Below are 8,384 nucleotides of genomic sequence, written 5' to 3' on the forward strand. Positions count from 1 at the left end.
GGTCCAAATATTTCTGAACATTAATATAATTTTTTTAAATTTAATCATGCTGTGAGTAAATATGGATGGTAGAATGTGTTTTGTGGGAGTTTTATCTTTAATTTGAGCCCAGAGTGAGGTCCCTGTGTTGAAGCACTTAGAAATTACAGTGTTTTAGATAAAGTGTACAGTCTGTACATATTGTACAAGTGTACAAATATGCAAATGAGACGTGCTGAATTGTACTATGTCTAAAATAGTCATATCTTATGCTACTGTTACCAAATTTGAACTGGTAATAGTTGGGAATTAATATTTYAGCCCAGTAAAAATTGTTTATTGATAACTCATTCCCTTCATATTATGTGATACTTTATTAATAAAAAAATAGGGAGAAAAATATCTTGATTTTTGTGTATTTTACTTCAATATACTAAATACTAGTTACAGATACAAAGAATATGACTACTGAAGTTAAAAATTCAGATTATTAGCTTTAAAAAGAGACCAAGCTTGTGAATTTACTCTAAAGGGTTCAAAAGCAGTACTTCATTTAATCTGTGTGTGCTTTTTAAGGTGTTTTATGGTATTTTAGGCCYGAATGTTAAAGAAAGTTGAACACTAGAGGTAAATGGAGCCTCTTCAGCTGATCCTCCATCACAGTTATTTTTGTGAAAAATTAAATCGTTCTGATTCACAATGAAAAGTAAAATAAACTTTAAACCTACATCGTTCTGGAAAACCTCAACATGCACCTGGGTCTGCTCCCTCTTTGTAGCAGACAAACTTTCTTCATCATCATCATCCTCTGATRAAACACTAAACTGAGTTTACTGCAGACTATTGTAAATGGAAGTCAGACTTAATCATCTATAAGCACTAATTAGACACATATCCTAACATTATCATGATAGAACATCATTGATACAAGCTGGGTTCACCTACACACATATTTAATGCACACACACATTTGTATCCACTTGAATAATTGTGAAGAATAAAAGTTTAGATTTCTGTGAAATCACACATTGACTTAATCAGCAATTATCTGCCACACAACTCCTTTTCTCTTTCAGCAGCAACAGGATTGTGTTTTATTATTTTATTTTTTTAATATATGTTGATGTTCTCCATATGCTGTCATTAATTTTTCTAGTTCCAGCACAGAGAAATGGACTTCCGGTTATTTTCTCCCATGGCAGTGGTGAATCGTGTTATCTGACTTCTATTGACGAGGGCTTCCTGCTCCAACTTAACTCAGGGTAACTTGACTCAGGATTAAGTTACCCAGCTGAAATCACCTGCTCTGAAACCGAAAATCCCGAGTATCACAGAGCGGGGTAAGCTGATTCAGAGTGTCTGCTTTAACCCAGGGTTTGTTAATCCTGCTTTCAGAAAAGTGTCTAATGTCAAAATATTTGTGAAGAACAGTGATAGACACAGTCCAGATAAATCATTTTGTGTATTTCAAAGAACAGTTACAGTAAGAATTACAAAGACAACATATGTGGCTTGTTTTGTGACAGAAGATTGCTTCCTCTGGCAAGAATCTAATTTTTTTATTGCTCTCATAGACAATGCAACATCAGACATCAAGGATGACTGAAAGAACAAACAAACAAAAAAACCATTTTGTTCCTGAACATTTCAGATCAGTCATAAAAGAGGCAACAAAAGTATTGTCTTGATAAAACGTTGACTGGAATTAAGAGTATGGCCCACTCTCTTGTGGACGACTGGGATTGGTTAATCYCACTGATAGATCGTCCCCAGCTCACCCTCCCACCTGTCACAGGCTTGGAGTACCTGGGTAATGTAGTCATCCACTGGGGACATAATTAGAGAGCTGCCACCTGTACTTCATCCTCTGTTCTCCTCCTTTAGAGCCAGACAGGCCTCATTAGAGAGCCTGTCTGCGTGGAGCAGGGAGGAGTAAATTAATCGACAGCGGAAATCTGACATTAATTAGTAATTTTAGCCGAAACACTTGCAAGTCCACAGGGAGAGTAGGATTTCTGAATCTGTTTTCATTGTTCCCTCAATCACTGAAAGCAAAAACATGTCAAAAGATGTAACAAGTAGACTTTAATGAGCATTTATTACCAGGACAAAACTGCCTGAGTAACTAGGTCTCTTGGGAATTTATTGTGGAAATATTTAGGTCTTAAATAACACATACAAATTTGAAGGGTTTGGGGAGTGTGTGTCTATTTACGTTATACTTAGACACAATTAGGTTGTGACAAGCATCCACATAACAAAAAAAGTTGTTTATGACTGTTTTTTATAATTATTATAAACTCAAGGGATGTCAAAATAGAGCTACCAAGAAGAACAGATGACTGAGGAGGCAACATGAAAGGTAAGTGATTTTATTTATAATATTTACAGTGTGGACTCTGAAAAGGAAGGCAGATGATCAGCAGGAAGCAAGTGAGAGTCTATGAAGGTGTATGAAGGGAGCAGGAGTTTTCCTTCAGAGGGGAGCCCATGTAAGTATTTTCAACAGGTGAGAGGTAAAGGTAACTAAGAGGGGGAGCAGCAGGGTTACCCAGGTCTGTATTCACAGGTGAGTAATCCATTCAGGGGAAACCAAATTCAAACACTAGAAGCATAAGAGACACGAGTTTGCAAGAATTAGTGGCTCTGAATGACACCATAGACAGGTGATGTTCCAACGTTGGTAGCAGGAGGAGCCTCATAAAGCTCCAGGTGTCATCACAGGAATGAGCTGCTGGCCAATCAGGGCATCACAGGGGTGGAAACCCAGATTATCACAATAACTTATTTTTAGAAAAAAAATTTAAAAGAAGTTATACAATTTTGGTTATTCAGCAAGAGAAGATGACTTTAATTCTAACTAGGCAAATATCAGTGTTGGATATAAAGTCTTCATTAATAACAAAAACAATATCTACTTCAAGTAAATAAACAGATAAAAGACAGTAAAGACTGACATAACTAACCATTAGAATGTTCTGTATTTTATTTATGTTGAGTTTTTATTTCTTTATTATTCCAGTTTATAAATGGTTTCACATGCTCACCATTAACAGGAGTTAGCCTACTGCTTTAATTCAGCTTCAAAATGAACATATTACAGCCATGCATGGAGTTATATGTAATATCTAGTTATCCTGTTTTAGTAAATGGATATTTCAAAATAAAAGTATCATTCAATACACTTAATACAAAACATTAAACTTTTGTGTGGGAACACAAGACAATATTGCTAGGGAACAGAAAGGAAAAATATCCCCGCTATGTCCTCTCCCAGGCTCCGTGCGTCTTTCTTAGTCAGTCTTTTCCCTTGGTTTTTCCCCACCAACTCACACCTGTTTGCTGTTGTCATTAAGCTGTCTTCAGACTTCGCCATTTACTCTTGAAGGCTTCACCTTACCTGTAGCTTCCAGGCCCAGTCTGGGTCTCCTCCATGTCTTTTTGAGTTTTTTTAATTAATTAATTAATTAATTAATTAATTAATTAATTAATTAATTAATTAATTAACTAACTGCATTTTGTTTTGTTTGATGCGTGCCTGTCAGCCTCAGCTCATTTCTCCTTTGCTTTCTTTACTAAATCTTGAGGTTTTATCTGAGCACCTTTGTGTAGGTCTGCAGTCCTGGGTCAGACTCCTAAAAACCTCTCTGCTGAATGTAAGATTTGACTATCAGCTGAAGTTTCACTTCTAAAACTTTGGAGCAAATGTTCCCAGGGAGTTTGAGTCAATAGCTGGAACATCCTGTCTGATCCCCCTTTTTTTTAAAAATGGGGAGTACCACCCTGGTCTGTCACTCTGCAGGTGTCAACCATGACAACCCTCACAGCCGTCATCTCTGAAGAGACTGAAAGCTTCAAAGTCAGAAGTATTATTGTTTGCTCAGTTTGAAAAATGTTTTTTTTTTGTGAGAAACTTTGTGTATTTCAACTATTACTAACAAGTATCGCTAGGCATACTTTTGTTCATTAAGTCCATTTTAATGTATATTTTAGGAAATCCCAAAATTAACAATTTTCTAGACAGATAATAATAATAATTTTAGCAATGACAATAATACATGCTTATGCACATCTGCTTGAAATTTATTTTAATTGATAAGTTATGATTGTGTGACATGCATGCGATTCATATAAAACATAGTGCAAATCACACAGTTTAACGTGATGCATTTCTACTGTTTCTGTGTCCAACATCACAAGTCTGTGGTTTTATTTTTTTATTATTAYGATTTTTACTGGGTCATTTTCTATTGTCATCTGTACAGGTGCAACCCTCAGAGCTAGCTCTCTAAATTTCTCGTAAAAAAAAGCTCTGCAAAATCAAATTCTCAGAAAAGGATTTTAAAGGAGTGGTATCATTTTGGTTCCTAATTACGCTCCAATGAAGTGCTGAAAAGCCTCAAATCACTTCTCGGAATCGATGACCGAATGCTGGAATAGCAATCATTCTTTTAATGAAAGATACGGTCCCACTGATGTGGATGCATAACAAGTGTCAGAGGTAGTCAGACTCTGCATCAGTAATACAGCCGAGATAAATTTGGTAAGTGTTGTTACCAGCAGAGTTGGAACAGATGTTGCTAACATGCACATGTGAAATGAAGACAGACTTTGCTCTATCTGTTCGATTTCTCCTGGGAGGAAACTGATATCAAGACGTGRCAAAGCACGGCTTGCAGCTTAGTGCGGTGAAGTCATAGGAACCGAAATGGAGAGACAAAAAGCCACAGTGAGAGCACTACCAATAAATAATTAAGGAGCGCAGTGGATGGGTGTGCCACGATTAATTTAATAGTYTCCGCAGATGATCTGCCCGTCATAYAGTCTGTATTAACAGCATCGCATAGAAGTCAGAACTTTGTATTTTTATTAAGAAAACATCAGGAGCGGTAAAAGAAGGTGAAAAATACAGAAAAAGCACATTTGACTTCCATCATCCTACAGTGTTTCATTTATTGATTTGATTTGATTTATTTATTTAACAGGAAAAGATTATTAAAAATCAAGCCCGACTCAGCATAATTGCTGTTTTACAGCAGGTTCCTGTTCTGCAGCACATAAAACACTCAGAATTACAGCATCACAATCACATCATTATTATTACACCATAGACACAAAGACAAACTAGCATACCAAATTTAAAAAAGGCAGCATTTGCAAAATAGGACATCTAAATATGAGCACAACAAAAAGTGTCCAGCAGATGGCAGACAAGRTTCTTCTTAAAGGGCTGTAGTTTTGAAATRGACTTTATGTTTTGAGGAATGTCATTCCATRCTTTAGTATAAACATAGAAGAAAGACCTCTGGCCATAACAGTTTTTAAAAGTTGGTAATATCAGTTGACCTTTTGTAACAGATCTAGTTGAATGACCACTTCCAGAATTTGATTTGGGCAGCAATGCACACAGAGTTCCATGAATGGCACCTTGGAAGATCTGAAAATATAAATTAATACCACTATACAAAACAYAATTCTGAAAAGTCAAGGCATCAGACAATGAAAGAACTGTACAGTGATGAGTCCAACCAGGAAGTTTTTTTTATGAATTTTGTAGGCCCTGTTGTAGAGCCTAACTATGGGTTCTAAGATTTCATTTGTTGTAAGAGACCAGACAGGTAAACAGTACGACATGGTTGAGAGTATAATGGCATGAAGATATATATTTGAAACAGAAGATGTCAGATTGGATCTAATTTTTGAATAAACGTATAAYTTCTGTTTCAACTTARTGGTYAAGACTTGTACATGATCACGATAAGTCAAATSAGAATCCAAAGTAATTCCAAGATATTTGTAGGTAGTGACAATATCAAGAGGTTTGTTTAAAAAAGTGAGTTGATTTGTTATATTGAAATGTCTCCTGGGTGAGGAAAAATACGCCACGCGTCCAGGCCGGCAAGTCCACYCCAGGCGCTCCGTCCAAACATGAGGGACAATCCGAGGGCCGAGGGACTCCATCCACATCCGCCACTCCACCGAGACACGCTGCAACAGCTGCAAGCCGGAGAAACCATCCCAACCGGCAAGGTAGATGATATTTACCAAAGTTAGGATAACTTATGGTCGATGCTTGTATACACGCCATAGGACGCTTGTGTGCTGTTGTTTTTTGAAAATGATGTCAGTCATTTGCGTCTTTGATCTTCAGTTTATGTAGCATACAGAGTAACAGCAACACTAAAGCTGAGGTAAATTTGGTCAAAAACAGACCTGCAGATGCCTGTAAAGCCAAATGGGATGTATTTTCCTGCAGCAATACTGCACAGCTACGTACATCTGCCGCCACCACCGCCATCTTGTTACCTGAGAAAACAATTGTACGTACAATTCTTTTGCATGGATCTAAACTAAATTGTTTTTTTAAGTATTTTAAGACTATAGAATTAAATAAACTCAGTGATTCTGCTTCTCCTACTGAGAATTACTTCCACTGGAGGAAACTTAATAAATGGAGRTTCTGACTCCCACACTATATAATTTATGCAACATTTAGCACATGATATCATGGAGCTCATTTCATAATTAAAAGTGTCTGATCTATTTTTGTTAAAGTTATTGCCTTCCAAAAACTGTTTTGGCTTTCATTTTGTTTTTCATTTCAACCAAACAGCCATAAAAAAAAGACTTTGATCTAAAAATATTCAGAGCTCATTGGACATCATATTATAATAAGTRTTCTCAAGACAACCTGTCACAGATTGTTTGTTTTTCTGGTGCTTTGTTACTGTTGTTCCCTTTKTTCTCCTTCCTGTTTTGAATTTCTTAGTTCTGTGTTTCAGCATGTTTTTAGTTTGTCAGTCTGTTTCAGTGTTTGCTGTAGCAATCTAACTTTTTTTTCTGAATTGAATTATCATATTATAACAGCTGCATGAATCCTTACTGGTTCTACACAATTGCACACTGCATTCAATGCAAGAATCGTGTCTGACACAAGCAGATAAATATTTATTATGTCAGTCCGTGAAGTTGATTTACTGTATGTTAGTTTGCAGGTTGTGTTTGGATGAGACACTAACCAGCAGATGGCTTGGATACAAAGTTGCTTAGCAACAATTAATTAAAGAAAGCCCAAACAAGTTTTGTTTTTCGCAGTTCTTTAATTAAAAAGCCAGGCACAGCAAGAATTTTATTTACAGTGAGTCAGTCAAGCAACTGCTTTTTTTTCCTGACAGCTGAACATCTAGTTTACATTTCTTTTATTATATAAAAATTGTATTTATATTCTTCACTTACATAAATTTAAATATTTAATTAAGCAGGGCTGCCACAAAATTGGTGAGGAGACTTCTGATTTTTAATACAGACAAATCAAAAAGCAACAAGAGGCAGATCAGGAGTGAGAGCTCGGTTAATTAACACTCTAAATTTAGTTTCAGCTCACATGATGCAGTTGTCAGCAAGATTCTGAATGCTCAACTCACGTGAATGAACCGAGAGCTCAATGAACTATCAAAGAAGAAGAAAAATGTCACTGAGGAAAAAAAAGATTATTCTTATTTTTCAAACATCATTTGCTATCAAAAATGAAAGAAAACTGAAYACTATTGTTTGGGTCTCAAAGAGGAAAAAGGTGGAAGAGTGAGTCCCACTACAAAGAGAGTTAAACATGTGGGAGGAAAAAAAAGGTTTGCACGAGGAGGAGGAGGAGGAAATGTGTGAAGAAGATGAGATACTTCAAGATGTCCATGTTTTCCTTGACAGCGAAGAGACAATCATGGTCAGACTGCCAAGAAAATGTGACAGAGTGTGAAAGAGGCTGACTAAAACTACAACCAAGCTTCCCAAGAGGACCACATCATTGTTTTAGGTACACTTAAATCATTAAATCTGTCCAAAAAAAAAAAAAGGCAGATAAACCAACTGCTTCTGTATTTTCCTTATTGGACTTTCAAATGTCAAAACTTTTGGTGATTAGGTAAGTGATGCCTAATTCTTGTGTGCCAACAGATAAATATATGATAACCATTGTTTAAACATTTCACRTAATCAGTAAATATCTTATGTGGGACAGAAGCTTCTGATTTGCTGAAAATTGTGTCCGACCTTCATTTTAGAAACGTTTGAAGACATTTTACAGTTTTCCTCACATGTGCTGAATGTCACATGCCCCAGCACAATGGACAAGATGTCAAGTCACAAAATATTTTAACACTATTTTGGAAAATCACAAACCTGTCGTGTTCACACAATAAAATGTAACATGGTGTGGTTTAAAGTGCTGGCTGTCAGGGTAACCTTGTGTCTACCACTTTAACAAGATGGTTCTGATTTTACTGTAATGAAACACTGTATTCTAAAGAACATTTACTGCACGCAAAACAATCTATTGAAATTAATTACATTAAGGGTTTGTGTGTGTGTGTGTGTGTGTGTGTGTGTGTGTGTGTGTGTGTGTGTGTGTG

The sequence above is a fragment of the Austrofundulus limnaeus genome, unplaced genomic scaffold (genome assembly GCF_001266775.1).
Source record: "Austrofundulus limnaeus strain Quisiro unplaced genomic scaffold, Austrofundulus_limnaeus-1.0 Scaffold100, whole genome shotgun sequence".
NCBI classification, from domain to species: domain Eukaryota; kingdom Metazoa; phylum Chordata; class Actinopteri; order Cyprinodontiformes; family Rivulidae; genus Austrofundulus; species Austrofundulus limnaeus.